General features: G+C 41.5%; 1 protein-coding gene across 5 annotated transcripts in view; it reads left to right on the top strand.

The window, feature by feature from the left end:
* The window catches only part of wcd (U3 small nucleolar RNA-associated protein 18 homolog wicked), a 49,868-nt gene that overhangs the window by 1,674 nt on the left and 32,346 nt on the right, over positions 1–15,848 (top strand). The window contains exons 1-2 of one of the 5 annotated variants that reach the window (XM_069333801.1): positions 9,719–9,808; positions 11,009–11,131. The exons of 1 other annotated variant lie outside the window; for it this stretch is intronic. The gene's annotated coding sequence lies outside the window, so the exon portion shown is untranslated. Of the gene's footprint in view, positions 1–9,635; positions 9,809–11,008; positions 11,132–15,848 lie in introns of those variants that run through there. 3 more of the 5 variants (XM_045736093.2, XM_045736076.2, XM_045736121.2) reach the window with 3 other exon arrangements.

Below are 15,848 nucleotides of genomic sequence, written 5' to 3'. Positions count from 1 at the left end.
GAACAAATCCACAAGGGCCGTGATGAGGGTTTGAACCTACGTCCGAGAGGATCCCAGATGCGTCTTAATCGACTGGGTTACGACATGGTTAAAAGAATTGCAACCGGGAGTTCAACTGACCTCAGACGGATCCTGCAGTCTCTCCGAGACACAAACCAGGGTTTTTACACAGTTCCCCCCATGCACCCAAGCTTTTTACACATTCCCCATGCTCGTCCGAGCTCTCGGACGTAGGTTCGAACCCTCATCAGTGCCCTTGTGGATTTGTTCATTTGATGCATAACGCTATTGTGATTTCTGAATGTGTAATGAAGGTCGAAGAGGTAGCTTATTGACAATTTCGATGATAAAACTATCTTAACATTGATAACACAAATTATCCAAATTGATTTATAAATTAGCTAAAAAAAATCGTAAGTAGCGAAATTAAACATTTAGGAGCTCAGAGCTGTCAAAGTAGACCAACTCGCTACTTTTAGCTTTATCTGGCAACACTGCCCCGGCGGCCCTCACTAACTCTCACCCCTCTCGTCCTCAACCCCCCCCCCCCCCCTGCACATGTCGCCCTTTACACACACTCACACTTTAAAATGTTTATTCAGGTAAAAGTAAATACATAGAAGATGAGTTGCAAACATAATGTTGGATTTACAGATGGATCTAGTACATACAACACCTAAAGCCACTAATACGTGGGTGTGGCCATATCTGTGGTAAGAAACTAATGCCTCTGTTCACGTATAGCAGTGATAGGTACTACGAGGAAGTTAGTCAACTATTGTAGGGTTGCATCCTAGGGGGAAGGTCAGTATTAGGGGGGTCTCGGTATAAGCCTGACCTATATACACAGGCTGTCTGTCCCTTACACCATAGGAAATTATTTGGTTGCTGACTATCTAATCCTCACAACTTTCGTGACTATGTATCTCTATATTGTGACCCCAGACTTGATCTGACGACCACCATCTACATTGTGCCCTCAACGGGGACAGGAACCCGGCGGATTGTCAAATGTCCCCCCAATTTTCCTGAGATTTTTCCAACTGGGTTTTGCCGTGCAGGTTTGGCATTACGGCATCAACGGCGCAGTGTTGCCAGATTGGGCTATATGTAGCCCACTTGGGCTCCTTGTAGCCCAATTAAATGCCAATTAAAATGTGTAAAAGATTTAATATTGTTGGGCTACTTTTAAATTATCTTGGCTATGTACTCTGAAAAGCGTATCAATCGCTGAAGAAAAAAATTTGCCTACTTTTATTATAAACTGGCGCACTGTTAGTCTTTAAGATGGCTACTTTCAGCAACACGGACTCTGGCACTCCTGCCAGAACCGTCAAACGGGTTGACGGTTCCTTGGGTCTATAACACAGTGGATGGAACACCATCTCGACTTTCCCTCTCCTACATTATGACTTATTCTGCTTGAAACTGTTGCCCTTTGCAAGAGTTGCAGGTGAAAGTTGCTGTGCGACTTCCAGTGACTGGTGGATGCTGACTTCTAGCTCTTTTTCTCCTTAAATTTGCTGCATGGTAGTGGTGAAATATTGACACATCGTTGGAACATTGGTTATAGAATTGTCTCTAAATTTACGTATCTTTTCGCACTCCATCACATAGTGACGGAGGGTGTGCGAATAATTTTGTTGACAGTTTATATTTGGTCAGGTCTACATCGGCAGATAAAGAACATATAAATTTTGACACTAGCTCTCCACACATGTCAGTTGCTTAATTTAGAACCTGTACTTGAGGTCGATCTCGAACCCATTGTTGATGTGATGACTTATATTGAATTTTGTAACTAGCTCATCAAGATTGTAACTTGCTTAGCTAAATGAATTGTGGGGTTCAGTCCCTGAGCCCATTATGTGCCTCTGTAACCCTTTCCACTACCGCCCACAACATGGGTATGGGGTGCATAATAAATGAACTAAACTAAAACTGGTAGTGGTGTTGGTAGTGTTGTAAATTTACCCGAGGATCACTAACGCTAGTGGCCTCGATGAGGACAGGAAGCCGGCAGCATGTCAAAGGTTCCCCTTGATTTGTCCTGAGAATTTTTTCAAGTTGGATTTTAAAGTTCAACAGAATTTTGTCATTTACGGCTTCGGCGGGTAGGCGGTTCCGTGGGTTAATAACCTGTGGGTGAAAAAGCATCTGTTTTTAGTCCCACATTGTGGCTTGTTGAGCTTGACACCGTTGCTCCTTGTTTGTGTTACATCTGACCTCCTGAAGAAGTTGTATGGATCAACTTCCAAATTGTTCAGTGTGTTGAACGTTTGGATGAGATCAGCCCTGTCATGCCTGGTGAGCAATGTGTTGTTAGCCCTGTGGCCCTCAACCGTTCCTGGTATGAGAGTTGACTTAGCTCTGGAATCATTTTTGTTGCTCGGTGTTGCACTTTCTCCAGAGCAGCAATGTCTTCCTGAAGATGGTGTCCGGATGCAATACTCCAGGTGGAGGCGCACCGGAGCTTTACACCGTTGAATCACTACCTTCTTTTCATTAGTCAAAGGTACACTTGATTATTCCCAGGGTTTGGTACCTTTCTGTTACTGCCGCTCCCACTTGTTGTACAACTTTCAATGAGTCAAATCAAATCAAATGTTTATTCAGGTACAAGTACATACATACAAGATGAGTTACAAACATAATGTCGGATTTCTAGATAGAGCTAGTACATGGTATAGCCTAAAGCCACTAATATGCACAGCGTTTCGGACAAGGTGTGGGGGGGGGGGAACACTTAGACTAACACTTAATGCTAATTGAGATTAAAAGATAAATTGAGTTAAGGGAAATGGGGGAGAAAAAACATGGCGAAAATCAGCTGTTATACAAATGATCAACAAAGAGTATTGTTTGTAAACAGTAAGACATGGGTTGACATTTAGGGGTGAGGTAGGTTACAGGGAGTTAATTAGGGGTTACAGGGAGTTAATTAGGGGTTACAGGGAGTTAATTAGGGGTTACAGGGAGTTAATTAGGGGTTACAGGGAGTTAATTAGGAAGTACTTAGTTTTTATCTTAAACTGGTTGAGAGAGGTACAGTCTTTAACATAATTGGGAAGGTCATTCCACATTCTGGGTCCCTTGATTTGTAGAGCATTTCTAGTTTGATTAAGTCGTACTCTTGGAATATCAAAACTGTGTTTATTTCTGGTGTGGTGCTCATGGGTTCTGTTACAACCTTCTAGGAAGCTTCTAAGGTCAGGATTGACATTACAGACCAGAGTTTTAAGTATAAAGAGTAGGTTACCTTGAGATGATTTCGGGGCTCAGAGACCTCGCGGTCCGGTCGTCGACCAGGTCTCCTTTTGCTGGACTGGTCAACCAGTCCAAGCAAATAGTTCAGTCTGAAGGGTAGAGGCCCAGTTGTTTATACGGACTCCCCACTCAAAGTATAGGCCATCGCCCATTGTCAGGACAACTGCACTTCCAGCTGCACCCGTGGTGCGGTGTAGGGAACCATCAATGTATATAATTTGAGAGAGAGAATGCTCTGTGGACAGAGCATCAATATGGCTTAAGGCGTTGAGCTTTGCCTCAAGACGAAGCTTGGGCTGATCTCTAATTTGCTTCTTGGGTGGAAAGGGAGGGAATAAAACTGGAAAGGGTGTAACCTCCCACGGTGCAGGAAAGTGCCGTTGTTGTTTCTCTTGGTACAAATCATGAACCCCATACATTCTGAGTTAGTTCCAGTTTTTGTTATCCATTTGGAACAATGCTGACCTTCAATAAAGAAATTCTGGAGGGCTTCTGTGCAAGGATTAGGATGAGTTAGCCTAAGCATTTTAATACTAATTCGACAGTTAATTTCAGTAACACGATCAACAACTCGGAATATTAAGTTCCTTTCTCATGTTAATTATCTTTGTGGTACGAGGGCACCCAAGGATTATCCTCAAGGCTTCGTTCTGCAATTTTTCAAGCCCTCCAAGCTTTCTTTCAGGCATCAAAACAAGCAGAGGTGCAGCATAATCCACTAAAGATCTGATGTATGCAAAGTACATCATTTTGACAATTCTGACATTGGCACCATAGCCTGAGTGATAACCTGCAACAGCCTTGAGAGCTCGGAGCCTCTCTTTATACTGACGACAGAGTCTGAATACAACAGGACCATACAGTGGCACCTCAAGGCCAAGGTATTTGAATCTGTTTACATAGTCAAGCTGGGAGCCATCAGACAGTTGCATCTTGCGAACAGCTCCTCCCTGCCTGGGTGGGCGCCGATTGTGTATCTTTGTTTTCTCTGCTGAGATAATTATACCTAGGTCCTGACATGAGTCTAATACAAGAGTTAAGAGTGTTCTGCGTGTTAGCATACCCAGTGGTGTGTATCATTATAGCATCAGCATACCCAGTGGTGTGTATCATTATATCATCAGCATACCCAGTGGTGTGTATCATTATAGCATCAGCATACCCAGTGGTGTGTATCATTATATCATCAGCATACCCAGTGGTGTGTATCATTATAGCATCAGCATACCCAGTGGTGTGTATCATTATATCATCAGCATAGCTAATGATGTGGACGTTGGGTTTGCTCGGTATAGAGTTTAACAGCGTGTTTATTAAGATATTAATTTATAAGGTAGAACTGAGGACACCACCCTGCGGGGTGCCTAGTTCAAAGTCTCTTGTTACACTCCTATACCCCTGGAAAAATACAGATGACTTCCTGTTGGATAAGTAACCCCTGATCCAACAAAGAAGCCGACCACCAATAGTCATTCTTGCAAGCTCACTCAAGATAACATGTCGGTTTGCAATATCAACGTATCAATATTGCAATATATGACTTTTCAGTGTGCAGGGTAAGAAAGGTGGTGATGCAATGATGCACACTCCTTCCATGCATGAAGCCATATATCTGGGGGGATAGTATGGTTCTTATTCTATGGAGGAGACTGTTTAGGACCATTCTCTCGAATGTTTTGCAAATGCAGCTAGTAAGGGAAATTGGGCGGAAAGCATTCTCTTGATTTGGCTTGGGAATTGGAATGATTATACTGTTGGTCCAAGAGTTAGGAAGCTCCCCAGTAACATAGCTCATATTATACAGCTCAAGCAGGGGATTCCCTGGTACTAAAGGGAGCAGACGCAATGTCATAAGTGATACCATCTTCACCGGGGGATGTGGCTTTGCCTTTGTTTAGGGCCGCGAGTAATTCAAACTCAGAAAATGGCACGTTGCATTCATCTCCCTTGTGGAGCATGAAGTCAACGAGCCTTTCTCGATCTCCGTAACCAGCATTTAATCTGAACTGTATGTCTAGGGGAAGATTATTGAAGCTAGAGGTGGTTGCCCAAGCATCGAGTAACTCGTTTGCTCTGTGTAGAGGATGAGGGTGTGCTACTTGGCCGATCTTATCGCCTTTAATTCTTTTAATATCCTTCCATGCCTGGCTGAGGAGGGGGGCGTGAGTCTACTGTCTGCTCTGTGTCGAAACTGAAGCATCTTGGGGTCGGTTGGAACTGAATACTCCGAGTGCTACACTCTTGAGGTCGAAGGTGTGTGGCAACTCTCAAGCGTCTGTGCTCTCAACCACTGTGGAAATTATACTTTTATTATTATTATTAACATCTTTATTGACAAAATTTAATTACAATTTTGCCTAATCTGAGGATTTCAATTAAGTGAATAAATCCACAAGGGCCGCGACGAGGATTCGAACCTGCGTCCGGGAGCATCCCAGTCACTGCCTTAATCGACTGAGCTACGACATGGTAAAAGGGTTTTCTGTATTTCAATTAAGTCTTATTAAAGTGAGGGTAATGCTGGTATTCACTGTCACGCAGGACAGAGGGTCATATATAAGACAATAGGTCTAAACTGTAGGCTGAAGCACATATATATCATGGTTACAATCAATGTTTTAATGTATGGATATGTGAAAACAACTTTCTACTGTGCACTGCCACACAAGGGCAGGGATGGGTTCATAACTGATGCAACTTAAAAGTAATATAAATAAAATTGTTCTTCATTCTTTAAAATGGACAAGCAAATTTTGGATAAATTGTTAGGATGTCGTCCAGAACACCTGAGTCAATAAAATAGTTACTCAGTTGGTGGTACAAGAGGCCAGGAGGTCTACAGTCCTTTACGGCTTCACATTCATCAATATAGTGTTCTAGTGAATGCATTAAAGGTTTATCATAGAGTTTACAATCTGAGTATTCTGGTAGTGGCTCAGCCTCACTAACCTGCCAGATGTGTCTATAGCCAAGGCGAATTACCGCAATGAGTACATCACATTGTCTGGTCCGACTTCAAGACTTTACACATGCAAGATGTAAGGGAAATGGGTCTGAATTTTTGAGAGTTAGGTTTAGGAATTGGTATTATGAGACTTTGTGTCCATTTCTTTGGCAAGATACCTTGTGAGAGGCTGGTATGATAGAGGTCAAGCAGAGGGTGGCTAGGGACATCATTCAGTAAGCTCAAGGTGTTATAAGTTATACCATCCTCACCAGGGGCAGTTTGTTTAGGCTTCCCTAATGCTAATGTCAGTTCAAAGAAGTTATAGCAAACTGATCTGTTAAATCTGGTGAGGAACGTGCTATTTCAATATTAAAGTTTCTGTTAATGTTGGTATGTCTTAAATGCTGCTGTATATCTGGGGGTAAGGAAGACATTTGTGAGACACTAGACCATTGAGCTAGGAGCATGTCAGCATATTCTGCAAGAGTATGATGAAGCTGGACTGGGGCTGAAGGTTTGGTAATGTTTTAAGTTTACTCTTTGCTCTTCAACAGTTCCGATAATGTGGAAATGATTGATTGGTGAAGATTAAGTCACTCGTGAGGTGGCGCGGGCATGAATAGTCAGTAAAAAAAGAAGATTAGATTAAGAAGAGATTAAGATTACTTGATTGATGAAGATTAAGCCACCCAAGAGAGAGACCGTAGATTACTCGTTGTTGTTCTTGTTGTTTTAGCTTTAGATACTCAGAACGAAATGTCCATGTAGCACGGGCTATGGTGAGCCCGTAATTGAGTTCAGTTATTCGCGATAACCTTGTTACTGTGATATTTGGGTCAAGGTTTTAAATGTAGGTGGTGTTTCCTTCTTTTTCCCTTTTTCTTTCTCTCTTCTGTTTTAGTGCACTGGTTTTAGTCTTGCTTTAATAACATTATTTAACACTAACAATAACACTAACAATAACAATAACTTAAACCAAGTCAAACCCCTTAAAACCAAGTCTAGTGCCCTTGAGGAGATACCAACTTTAATTTACAAAAAAGCCTCCAGATCTTTAGCCCCTGCTATTGCTTTGCTCTTCAACAAGTCACTTGAACTCCAAACCTTTCCAGATATTCTAAAAAAAAAGCGAGAGTAACTCCTGTCCACAAATGTGGTGATCTCACAGATGTTAACAACTACAGACCTATATCAATCCTGCCTAACTTGTCAAAACTATTTGAAAAACTAATCTACAAGCAGCTTTACTCTTATCTAGCCAAACAAACAGCGCTCTTTAAAAAAAAACATACATGGGTTGACAATAGAGGGGTAAGGTAGGTTACAGGGAATTTATTAGGTATAGCTTCTTTTTATCTTAAACTGGTTGAGAGAGGTACAGTCTTTAACATGGTTGGGAAGGTCATTCCACATTCTGGGCCCCTTGATTTGTAGAGCATTTCTAGTTTGCTTAAGTCGTACTCTAGGAATATCAAAACTGTATTTATTTCTGGTGTGGTGCTCATGGGTTCTGTTACAACCTTCTATGAAGCTTTTGAGGTCAGGATTGGCATTACAGTTTAGCGTTTTATATATGTATAATACACATGAGAGAATGTGCAGTGACTTAATGTCTAACATATTCAGAGATTTGAGTAGGGGTACCGAGTGATGTCTGGGGCCAGAGTTGGATATTGTCCTAATAGCAGCTTTGTGTTGAGTAATTAGAGGACGTAAATGATTTTGGGTAGTAGAGCCCCAAGCACAAATACCATAGTTGAGATATGGATAGATAAGGGAGTAATAGAGAGTCACCAGGGCAGGGCGTGGTACATAATATCTGATCTTAGAAAGAATGCCCACAGTTTTTGAAACTTTTTTTGATATATTTAGAATGTGTCCCTGGAAATTCAGCTTGTGGTCAATGAGAATGCCAAGGAATTTGCCATCTAATTTGTTACAAATTTGGGTATTGTTTATTTTGAGATTTATTTGATTAGAGGATTTATTGCCAAACAGAATATAGAAAGTTTTGTCAATGTTAAGGGTGAGTTTGTTGGCAGTTAGCCAAAGATGGACTTTATTTAGCTCAGTATTTACTGTGGCATTTAGAGCAAGGGGGTCAGGACTGGAGTAAATGAAGGTTGTGTCGTCAGCAAATAGAATTGGTTTGAGGTGTTGGGAGGCATTTGGAAGGTCATTAATGTAGATGAGAAAGAGGAGAGGGCCAAGTATGCTGCCCTGAGGAACACCAATGTTGATGGGTAGGGTGGGAGAAATTGTATTATTCACAGAAACATACTGGAGTATATACTTATATTATTATCTTGGTGGCGGATGTAGATGCAGAATGCTCACTAGTGAGTCCCATTCTTCAACTGCTTTTTCTAATCATTGTAGTTGCTGTGGAATGTGCATGTAATGCAGCTGCTGTCGTTGGGTTAATGTTGAGTTTGATGCGCAGGGCTTCAGTAGCTTCACATTCCAGTAAGTAGTGCAATAGTGGCGCCTCTGCTTCTGTTCCACAGATGTGACACTCTTTAACTATTGGGTTCATTATCTCCCAGCAGCACTTGTACCCAAGTCTGAGTCTGTGTATGGCTACTCCAATGTCTCTCTATATTCAGATTATTGAATACTGATTACTCGATGATTGTTTGATTCATTGACGAAGATTAAGCCACCCAAAAGGTGGCACGGGCATGAATAGCCCGTAAGTGGTGGCCCTTTTGAGCCATTACCAGTATCAAGAGCTGATACTGTATATCTGTGGAGGTGCAACTGCACCCTGCGTGACGGGAGATGTCTCCCCGTGGACCAAATGGAACTGTTTTTTGGCTATTTTCTACCATGTTCCACCCCCCCTTTTTTATCTTTTTTTCTTTCAACGCATTTTATACTTTAAGCTCAATTACTATTAAGTTAGTCTAAGTGTTTTTTCCCCACCCCCGAAACGCTATGCGTACCAGTGGCTTTAGGTATTGTATGTACTAGCTCTATCTATAAATCCAACATTATGTTTGTAACTAATCCTCTATGAATGTACTTTTACCTGAATAAACATTTGATTTGATTTGAACCCATAGAACCGCCTACCCGCCGAAGCCGTAAATGACACAATTCTGCTGAACTTTAAAATCCAGCTTGAAAAACTAATCAGGACAAATGGGGGGGACATTTGACAAGTTGCCGGCTTCCTGTCCTCGTAGAGGCCACTATTTAGTGGCTTTCAGGTAAATTAATATAAAGTATCAACTGATGTTACTTTAGTCGTTTGGTCAATGGCCGCTAAGACGCATGACGTCATCTTGTACATTCAAAAGTAAATTAACAAGATCAACTTTAGAATCAGAAAATAGTATTTGTATTATAATTTAAATATTTAAACTAAAATATTATATGACTGACTAAAATTAGTAAGATCAAATTAACGAGGATTTTTGTTTAGTCATTTGTGAAAGTGTGTTTGTATACATTGAATAGGCGCTGCAGGAGCATGTGGGACTGTGGGAGACATTGGTGAGGAGCATGTGGGACTGTGGGAGACATTGGTGAGGAGCATGTGGGACTGTGGGAGACATTGGTGAGGAGCATGTGGGACTGTGGGAGACATTGGTGAGGAGCTGTGACCTTGGCGCGCACCTCTACCTCCTCATACTTCAGTTGCTTTAGCTCCCCAGTACTCACCTAGTTGTGCTTGCAGGGGTTGAGCTCTAGCTCTTTGGTCAGTGTTCTCTGTGTATGGCGGGGCCGGTGCTTGTCACCCTAAGAGACTCCTGGGGCTCACCAGTGTTCTCTGTGTATGGCGGGGCCGGTGCTTGTCACCCTAAGGGACTCCTGAGGCTCACCAGTGTTCTCTGTGTATGGCGGGGCCGGTGCTTGTCACCCTAAGGGACTCCTGGGACTCCCCAGTGTTCTCTGTGTATGGCGGGGCCGGTGCTTGTCACCCTAAGGGACTCCTGAGGCTCACCAGTGTTCTCTGTGTATGGCGGGGCCGGTGCTTGTCACCCTAAGTGACTCCTGAGGCTCACCAGTGTTCTCTGTGTATGGCGGGGCCGGTGCTTGTCACCCTAAGGGACTCCTGGGGCTCATCAGTGTTCTCTGTGTATGGCGGGGCCGGTGCTTGTCACCCTAAGGGACTCCTGGGACTCCCCAGTGTTCTCTGTATTCACCTAGTTGTGTTTGGGGGGGTTGAGCTCTGCTCTTTCGACCCGCCTCTCAACTGTCAATCAATCAACTTTTTTTCAGAAATACACACACCCTCAGAAACCCTATAACAGCTGTCTAACTCCCAGGTACCTATTTACTGCTAGGTAACAGGGGCATCAGGGTAAAAGAAACTGCCCATTTGTTTTCTGCCATTGCCAGGGATTGAACCCAGACCCTAGGTTACGAGTCCCAAGCACTGTCCACTCAGCACCAGCTGTATATCCACTTTGTGGACACTTCTTACTACTATTTTTCTTCTTTGTGTGTCAGACAGGTGCTTGCATCTCTTTATTATTGCATTATCCATCTGTTCCAGTTAATAGGAGCTGTTCTCCTTATCAACTGTTACGGCCACTATGGGTCACAACCGAGTTCTTTGCTGGATAATTTTTTTTTTAAGTATTTGTCTAAAATCAATTTTTGAAAATATTTTGATGAAAGCTTCACGACGCTGAAGCCAATAAGTTGGAGATTTGTTTAACATTTAACATTTTTAAGTAATTTTTATATAATTTGAATGTTTTTAGCTTCCCCGCCCCTTGATGTTGAGCAGTTTAAGGGTTAACCTGCCTCGCCCCTGCCTCACACTCCTCTACCTCTTGACAGCACATCTTGATGAGGAATGCTGTCCTCTGCACCAGTTTTGCTTCCTGCCCGCTACAGGACTACATTAACACATCTGAGCTATGCTGGAATCTCCTGCTGATTGCTACATTCTTCCACTAAGGGGTATATACTTCCATTGGCTTCACCTCCAAATTCAGATTGGCAGGGTACATACGTCATTGTCCCATAGCTGCCCTTAACAACAACAGTGACACTTCTGTTTGACACTATAGTACTTATTCTCTTCTGGTGTAACATCGACGCTGACTGGATTTAATTCATTGTGTCAGGGGAAAGGCAGCCAAAGTATGTTTATACTCATTAGGCTTATATCGAAGCCTCTTACCCCACCCCAAGGTCAAATTATAGACCACTTCCCAGGATGTAACCCCACAACAAGGTGACTAACTCCTGGGTACCTACTTACTGCTAAGTGAACAGAGCATTAGATGCTAGGAAATGCACCCAACCATTTCTGTCCCACCTGGCATTCAAACCCAGAATTCTTGATTATGAGTCGAGAATGAACCCGGCTGTACTACCGGGACCACTGTTTGTCTGACTCCTGCATTGGCAGGGGTCTCAGGATAATATCTTGGGATCTTGCCCATTGTGTCGCGATAATAATTATACAGTAATGTAATATTATAACCCGTGGATATGGGTTTTTATTTAAATGGGTAATATTAATTTTTATTTAAGAACTATATAGAAGAACATGATATAGTGGTTGCTTATTTATTCACAGATTTCTTACATTTTCTGGTTCAATCTTAGGTTGAAGAGAGGGAAACCAGCTTGGCAAAGAGCTGCCAGGGGTCGGCAGGGCTTGGTGGGTTCCAGATATACCATGTCCAAGTCTCAGGACATGGTTGATTTCTGGCTCTTTGCCTGCCAGAATTCACTGAAAGATAGTGCTGCAATTATGCATGACTTTGTTCAACTACCCAGAGGTTATAGTATGCTTAATGCCGCTATCTTCTGGTGTCACTGAGTATCATTTGTCTTCCATTTGGTTCTAAGTGTGGGGTAGGGATTCAGCACATGCCTTTCTGGTAGGTTGTATGAGTTGCCAAGCATCTGTTGTACTATGTTAACCTGTTACACGACAAGGTTGTTTTTTACTGATAGGCGACATGTAGTTTCAAGGCTTCGAGTTCTTCCCTGATGGGAACACCAGGACACATAAGCACCTATCCCATTGTGGCCTAAGCCTAAACTTACTCTTACACCAGGGATGATGATGATGGTAACTCTGCCCTCACTATTACACTTCATGAAGATATTCCTGTGTGGGCCCAAAGCTTCTGGCTGGCTCACTAAGTGTTACTTATCTCATTATTGCCTAGCTAGTGGGTGAGTGTTAAGTATTCATGTTGGTTTCAGTAAGGTTATGTCCAATGTGTTTAAGGGGCCCGGTGACAGTGCACTGAAACTTCCTCAAACACACTCGATTCTTTGTAAATAGTATCTTCATGGTAAATGCTCCAACTTTTCCTAATGGATCATCATCATATCATACCATGAACAGAAAAAAATTAAAAATAAAATAGTAAAAATCATTAAAAAATGTCAAAATTTCAAATTGCTTTAAGAGTATTAACACTTTCGCTCACCCCGCACGCCACCCCTCAATAGTGCGATATGGGACCCAGGGTGTCACGGGAGCGCGCGTAAATTCTGAAAAGTGTATACTCTCTTCAACTTTGTCACCTTAATTCTCGTCCTACAAGATTAAATTTGGTATCATTGTGTTCGCAATAGAATTCTCTACAGCACTAAATGCATATAAACTCCAAAAGCCCGGCTAATTACCTGCAGCAAACAGAGAAAGTGCGAACGAGTTACCCAGGAGCGCGCAAACGCAATAAAATGTTTTCACTATTTTCACTCTGGTCACCTCAATTTTTGTCCTAGGTCTTTCATTATGGTCTCAATGGGTTCGCAATAGAATTTTCTAGAAGAACATTAGCATATAAAATATAAAACCTGGTCACGCTCCAACCGCCGACGAGTTGAAGACGGGCCACGCGTTAGCCGGGAGTGAGCGCTCAGACGCCTTCCAGCTACACTCCCAATTCCCTCCCTTTTCAAGCCTTTCTTTCGCAATTTTCTTCCTGGAAGGGCCTTGTTCATGATCACTATCAATCGTGGAGTAAGGGTAGATAGTTTCTAAAGCTGCAGTAAGAAATATAGCCACGGAAAATAGCCAAAATGTTCACACGTTTGAGATGCGAGGGGAGGCGACATTGGTCACAACAGTGGAGCGAAAACAATGGGCCCACGGCATGTGCCAAGCCACCTGAGGACCACGAGGCTCAACAAAGAAAATGGGAAGACATCGGCGCACATTTTAAAACCAGTCCCCAAAAAATCGGATAAAAACCTGATTTTTGGCGATTATTTAAAGTGGATGACGCAATGCTGCGTCATCCCCGGTATTACCGACAGTAAACGGATGACGCAATGCTGCGTCATGCCCGGGCGAAAGTGTTAAAATGTCATCAAATGTCATTTTATTTAATGTGGTCTCAGAATGGCATATAACGTTCAGTTTGCTCGCTACAAAATATTGTTTGAGAGTATAGTTTACTGTAAAAGATTTTTTCAATATGGCCATCAAAATATTTGCAAAATTTAGATCAAAAAAATTAATAACTCCAAAAATAATAGGTTTATGACTAAACGAAAGTGAAAATTTTTTAGAACTAAGCACTTTGCACATAATATGTAAAAATTGTGAGAATCGGTCAGAAACTGAATTTTTGAAGCTGTCTCAAAGTTGAAATTTTTTTTTAGAGATAATAGAAGTTTTAAGTTATTGACAATGAATATGGTAGTTCTTATTAATGAATTTTCTTGAATGTTTTAATTACCATTGCTTGGTATTCGTACTCGAATAAGTGAAAGTTGTAGGTCAATATGTGTTGAAATGAAGTCAAGAAAAAATAACCACCCAAAAAAACAAAAAATATAGGGATAGGTTAGGGATAACAAACATGTATATATATATTGCAGTAACTTTATTGCCCATATATAAGTGATAAGGCTCTCAACTGGTCCTCATTCATCAACACAACCTAAAGAGACAAAGAAAATAGTTTCAAATTTGAAAATAAATCGGCCAATTAAAAATAAACGATACAACTTCTGCCACCTGTGGCTGAAGAAAATGTTGACCAATTTCGTTCCAACTTCACATGCCTAGTGCCGGATATGCATTCTGCAAGATGTAGAAGTTACATGAAAATCCAATTAAAAACAAAAGAAAAAATACAAAAAGAATAGAAGTGGTTGTTAGCTTTTCGTACAAAGGGACATAAGAAATACAGTACTGCCAATGGGGCAATGTATTTGTATGATATATAATAAAATACAGCATAATAACATATTAACTCATTATTATGTGAAATTTGGCCCTCCAGGTAGCACCAGGGGCATATCCACTATGTAGACCCTCCTTACTACTAATTGTCTTCTTTGTGCGTCGGACAGGTGCTTGCATCCTTTATCCCTGATTGCCAGTATGTGGGAGGTGTTATCGTTATTATCAGAACCACTTGCCCCAGTCTCACATGAATTTATTTAAAAAAAAATAAAAAATAAAATAGTTTATTAACATATTGGGATGAAAATTTCACAATGCTGATGGCAAATAACTGGAGATTTGTTTAAATTTTTTCATTATTTTTCACATTTTGAAAAATACTGTCACCGGGCCCCTTAACAACTGCTGCATTGTTTAATCTTGGGGGGGGTAATCTTATTAGATCTGTAACTGTACTGCATTAGATAATGTTACAGTGGTTACAGTGGTCTGTTAGACACTTCACAATTCTGACATACCCTATATTCTTCCGGAATCTGCAAGCCTAATTTCTACCCATGGTATCCAGGCCTGATGCAGTGCAAGTGCTCTTCTGTTCTTTGATTATTCCTCTTCAAGAAAATAAACAGTTCATAGCTGAATTTTTGTACCATCATGCAGGTCTTGTCATTGCACAACTGCTGCATTAAGGTCGAGAACAGCGTGTACATTCTCTAGCTCTAATTGTCTTCTTAACCACTGAGCTGCTCGGCTTCCAAATACGGCACCTCCCCCCATGCACAGGAAATAAATTCTCTGGAAAAAATTTCTTCTCTTTTTTTTTTTGAAAGTGTCAAAAAACCTTCCCTGAGTATGGATATGTTAACAAAAAGTCGAAATTGTACTTACTTTGGCCACAATGAGGTCCAGAAAATGGTGTGTGACGTCACAATTTGATGGTCGCCTGTGACGTAGACTCCAGAAGCCAGTCACCCGCCAGCTTCAACATGCGCGAGTTGTTGCCACAAATATTTTTTTGTTCATTTTTGGCATACATTTCCAAATACATTTGTTTTGTTTTCTCTTGCCAATCCTATGTTTAATGAACACGTACACAATATTATGGCAGTAGAACATCCATACTGTCCCAAGACTGTGTTATATGTGTCTCAAATGTGTCCACATATATTGTTCATATATCCAATGTTTCATGTTCATTTATGTATATTTACAACATATTTACACACTATCACACACTATAAACATTTACCATCAACACTCACAACTCCGTGAGTGTGAGCTGCCACACCCAGCCAGCTCTCCCTCACTCCTCCAACACCTAGCTTACTCCTTACTCGCCAACATTCCTCCTCCCACCATCCTGTTATTGTTTTTATTACACTACACACGTTATATATACGTATCTACATGTTTTATTCACCATAACCATGCAAGTAAGCTGGTATTGTGTCCAAACAGCATAGTGGCCACCATACACTGCATGAGAAATCACACAGCAGCCAGCAAACGACG

The sequence above is a fragment of the Procambarus clarkii genome, chromosome 1 (assembly GCF_040958095.1).
Source record: "Procambarus clarkii isolate CNS0578487 chromosome 1, FALCON_Pclarkii_2.0, whole genome shotgun sequence".
Lineage (NCBI taxonomy): Eukaryota > Metazoa > Arthropoda > Malacostraca > Decapoda > Cambaridae > Procambarus > Procambarus clarkii.
Note: the sequence above shows the minus strand (reverse complement) of the source record. Positions and strands in the feature narration are given on the sequence as shown.